The sequence below is a fragment of the Mixophyes fleayi genome, chromosome 8, assembly GCF_038048845.1.
Source record: "Mixophyes fleayi isolate aMixFle1 chromosome 8, aMixFle1.hap1, whole genome shotgun sequence".
Lineage (NCBI taxonomy): Eukaryota > Metazoa > Chordata > Amphibia > Anura > Limnodynastidae > Mixophyes > Mixophyes fleayi.
Window position 1 is genome coordinate 141,295,282 of NC_134409.1, and position 5,000 is coordinate 141,300,281.

The 5,000-nt window shown below is 50.9% G+C and overlaps 1 long non-coding RNA gene across 1 annotated transcript in view; it reads right to left on the reverse strand.

Annotated features, from left to right (window-relative positions):
• Positions 1-2,973: 2,973 nt before the first annotated feature.
• LOC142100220 (uncharacterized) overlaps positions 2,974-5,000 on the reverse strand; it is a 6,203-nt gene continuing 4,176 nt past the window's right edge. Inside the window, exons 2-3 of the long non-coding RNA XR_012678779.1 lie at positions 3,945-4,039; positions 2,974-3,095 (exon numbers count right to left, since the gene is read on the reverse strand). This is a non-coding gene — a long non-coding RNA (uncharacterized LOC142100220). The remainder of the gene's footprint in view (positions 3,096-3,944; positions 4,040-5,000) is intronic.

Consider the following 5,000-nt stretch of genomic DNA (forward strand, 5'->3'; position numbering starts at 1 on the left):
TGACCCTGCGAGGAGATGAGAACCTCATACAACCATTTTCCCTGGGAGAAACAAGAAAGGACCAAGGGAGGACGGGTGGGAAACAGGTAAAAAAAAAATGTTGATGAATCCGCAAAGAGCAGATTCAGCCCCTGGTAGACTTATGTGTTAGAGAGATAGATGGACGGGGACCACGTCACTCACCTTTATACACACATGTCGTGTGCCCTGATGGAGCTGAAATTACTGTGTCCGATGACCTGCAGAGAGAGGCGCTTGTCAGCCATTTATAAGATGACATGTCTGGCGAGGGGGGGGGGGGGGGGTGATGAGGCTAAACTCACCCCCAGCAGATCATCGTCTACCAGTAAACAGTCCTCAAACCCACTGGTGTGATCCAGCACCACGGTGGGGGGTCCCCAGGGCCGCCCTTCTACGACCTGCTCTGTGGCGGGAGAGAACATACGGTACATTATGTGGACATGGAATGGTCATACGTGGTGACATGATTATGGAGGGCCCCTCCCATCACAGGGCTCAGCGTGTGCTCACCAGCATTAATCCTCGCTGGTCTCCCCCGCAGACAAACAGTCGCTCCAATCGCTCCTCCAGGTTCTGGAAGGTGAGGGGCTTCCTGCATATAAACAGGGGGGGGACATTGGTGGTAAATACTGTACAGTGTGTAAGAAAAAACACTATTTATTTAGGATTTCTCTTTGTGGTGACCCTGGGGGGAGCCAGAAAGAGAAGGGGGGCGAGAGAGAGAGAAGAGGAGAGGAAGCGCGCAACGCGAGAGGAGGGAGAGAGAGAGAGGGGAGCAAGGGGGGGGTTCAGAGTGAGAGAGTTGGGAAGGAGGGAGGCCAGAGGGAGGGAGAGAAGGGGGCCAGAGTGGGGTGGGAGGGAGGGGAGGCCAGAGAGAGAGAGAGGGAGGTAGAGTCAGAGGGAGGGGGGGCCAGAGGGAGGGAGGAGGGAAGGGGACTCGAGGGGAGGGGGGCCAGAGGGAGGATAGGAGGGAAGGGGGACTGGAGGGAGGGAGGCCAGAGAGAGGAGAGAGAGTGAGAGGGGGGGAGAGGGAGGGGAGGTAGAGTGGGGGGGAGGGAGGCCAGAGAGAGAAAGGGAGGGGATGGGGGGCCAGAGGAAGAGAGGGAGGGGAGGAGGGGGAGGGGGCCAGAGGGAGGGAGGGAGGGAAGGGGGCCAGAGGGAGGGGAAGGAGGGGAGGGGACCAGAGGGAGGGGAAGGAGGGGAGGGTACCAGAGGGAGGGAAGGAGGGGGAGGGGGGCCAGAGGGAGTGAGGGAGGGGAGAATGTGTGGCCAGAGGGAGAGAGGGAGGTAGAGTGGGAGGGAGGAGGGAAGGGGAATGGAGGGAGGGGGGACCAGAGGGAGGGAGGAGGGAAGGGGAATGGAGGGAGGGAGGCCAGAGAGGGAGGGAGGGAGGCCAGAGAGGGAGAGGGAGGGGAGGGGGACCAGAGGGAGGGAGGAGGGAAGGGGAATGGAGCGGAAGGGAGGCCAGAGAGGGAGGGAGGGAGGCCAGAGAGGGAGAGAGAGGGGGAGGGAGGGCCAGAGAGAGAGAGAGAGGGAGGTAGAGCGGGAGGGAGGGGAGGCCAGAGAGAGAGAGGGAGGGGAGGGGGGCCAGAGGGAGGGGAAGGGGGTCAGGGGGCCAGAGGGAGGGAGGGAAGGGGGTCGGGGGCAGAGGGGAGGGAGGGGAGGGAGGGGGCCAGAGGGAGACTTATAAAGGAAAGAAACTGTTGGTAGAATTAAGAAGTGAATGTCGCACATGGAGAGATATTCCCAAATTAAATATGAAATAAAACCGTTCTTTATATAGACTGTAAGAGGGGTGTCACTCAGCCGCTGCGGGCAAGGAGCAGTTAACAGGACACAAGATGTGTATTTGGATCAGTCCTGTGTAACTGAAGATCAGCATTTAAAGCGCTGGGGGTTATTAATAGAGGGACAGGTGGAAGCTGGGCCGGAGAGGGAAGAAGGATTACAGATAACTGATATATAAATCATGGATTACCGGAGTCATAAACAAGATATAAGTCCATCAACTAGGAAAATTCAGAATACAATGTAATTTCCTTCCATGCGTGTAACGTGTGCACACACATGTTCATATCTGTGGCACTTGCTGGGATGTCTGTGCTGTGCAGTTATTGACGTTACAGAGAGACAAGGAATTTTGCTGACGCGGTTTTGCTAATCGTCCTATTTCCCGAGCTGTACGTCGTCTGCACACTGGGAAACATAATATACTGATATTCTACTGTTAGAGGATCCGTCACGGTCTTATATTCGTCCTTTATCAGCTCTTCCACAAGGGGAGGGAGTGCGAGTTAGGAGCAAGACTGGGGGGGCAGTTCTCCTGGGTACAGCGTTGGTGACATGACAAATGATCGGGAGGGTGTGGGGTGTGTGTAAAGTTGTGGGATGATTACAGCCACAACGCTTTGTATTTTGGCCCAGCGATCTGTCGGGAGACAGATTTACTACACATTTAATACATTCACTTTCCTTTCTGTAATAGGGAGACCAGCAGATATTGTTATTCCTGTCTGCTGCTGATGGTCCTACAGGTAATACCCATGTGCCATAAACCTTACATTCAATCTCCCACAGGTTAATAAAGCAGAGGTGTATTAAGGGGTAATTCTTGCCCGGTTCTGACAACGAAGCACTATGAGCGGCACGATCAGGCGGCCAGGACAGATACATTGTATATCGTGCAGGACATAAAGCAGACGGACAGATCACTATAGTCTCCGCTGTGACACAACAGGCAGCTTGTGGTTTACACACGTCCCCGAGTCGCACTAATCCTACTGGGGGGGTTATATGCAGGGTCCCACGGTGGGGAGAACAATAGATGCCGGTGGAATGAATATGTTATATAATATCTGTTCAACACCAGAAGTCATAATAAAATAGAGATGGAGGCAGGTGATGAGCTTGGAGTGGGGGACCGGCCATTGGCAGCGCTTGGACAACTAGACCAGGACTGGCAGATAACAGGCTGATAATGTGACGTACCGGTAAGTGGCCACCATGCTGCCCTCCGTCACTGCCCGGGAATATCCGGAGTAGATACTGGCTCAGTAGTCTGTCACTCACGATGCCTGAAACCAGAAGTGAGAAGTAAGAGGTGTCTCGGTATATACAGATCACTGCCTCATAATCCCATTCAGGGTCATATAAATAGTAAAGCGCTTGTGAGCAGCACAGTCAGTGTGTCTGGGGTCCATCTAATTCCAGGTGTGTGATGGGTAATGGACACAATGTATCTGATGAGGATACACCTAGAATATAAAGGTCTCCTCAGCTGCTTCTACAATGTAACAATGAGGCTGTAGTATCACACTACAGATACACTGTAACATCCGCTCTCCCCGTATACTGCGTACAATCTAGTCCCGGCATCTTCCCTTCCCAGTACATCCATGATCTAAAGCCGGACGGCAGCACCGGGATTAATCTAGTCCCGGCATCTTCCCTTCCCAGTACATCCATATCTAAGCCGGACGGCAGCACCGGGATTCCAGGCTGCTGCCAGATTCTGTACCTCACATACACCCCTAATAGAGACTATTCTGTGACTGGGAGGGGAGGGGGGACAAGTACATGGAAATAGCTCTGTATGCCCAATAGGCAGAGAACCGCCTGGGAGACACAGCGCACCGGTCCACTGGCAGATGTACCAGGAATCCAACACCTCCAATAGTAATAATATGCATCAGCAAAGTCTGCCACCCAGCGGGGCCCACAGCCTGGAAGATGCTTTTATGTGCAATCACTTGTGACGCCACCAAATATTGACTTTTAACATATACAAGACGGATCGTGTACAGAAAAAGAGCGATTTCATGTCACAGGATACGGTCTGCACCTGGTCCTAAAGGACGGATTCATTCTGTAAGGAGTAATAGGACCCTGAATTCTCTTCTGGCTGATGTTCCCACCAGTATTACCTGTAACCTTCGTCTTCTCCGGCTCAGTGGAGAGTCTGTAATTCCTCCTCATCAAAGATGTGCCGGAGCCTCTGGAAGCCATGATCCCGAAGACACTGAAACACAGAAAGTCACAACCACAGGACTGCCCGCACCAGCTGAGGCTATACACACACACACACACACACAGTATATATACCCATCACTAGTGATCACACACACAGTATATATACCCATCACTAGTGATTCACACACACAGTATATATACCCATCACTAGTGATCACACACACACACAGCATATATACCCATCACTAGTGATCACACACACACACACACAGTATATATACCCATCACTAGTGATCACACAACATACACACAGTATATATACCCATCACTAGTGATCACACACACACAGTATATATACCCGTCACTAGTGATCACACACACACACACACACACACACACACACACTATATATACCCATCACTAGTGAACACACAGTATATATACCCATCACTAGTGATCACACACACACACAGTATATATACCCATCACTAGTGATCACACACACACACAGTATATATACCCATCACTAGTGATCACACACACACACACAGTATATATACCCATCACTAGTGATCACACACACACACAGTATATATACCATCACTAGTGATCACACACACACACACAGTATATATACCCATCACTAGTGATCACACACACACACACAGTATATATACCCATCACTAGTGATCACACACACACACACACAGTATATATACCCATCACTAGTGATCACACACACACAGTATATATACCCATCACTAGTGATCACACACACAGTATATATACCCATCACTAGTGATCACACACACAGTATATATACCCATCACTAGTGATCACACACACACACAGTATATATACCCATCACTAGTGATCACACACACACACACACACAGTATATATACCCATCACTAGTGATCACACACATACACACAGTATATATACCCATCACTAGTGATCACACACACACAGTATATATACCCGTCACTAGTGATCACACACACACACAC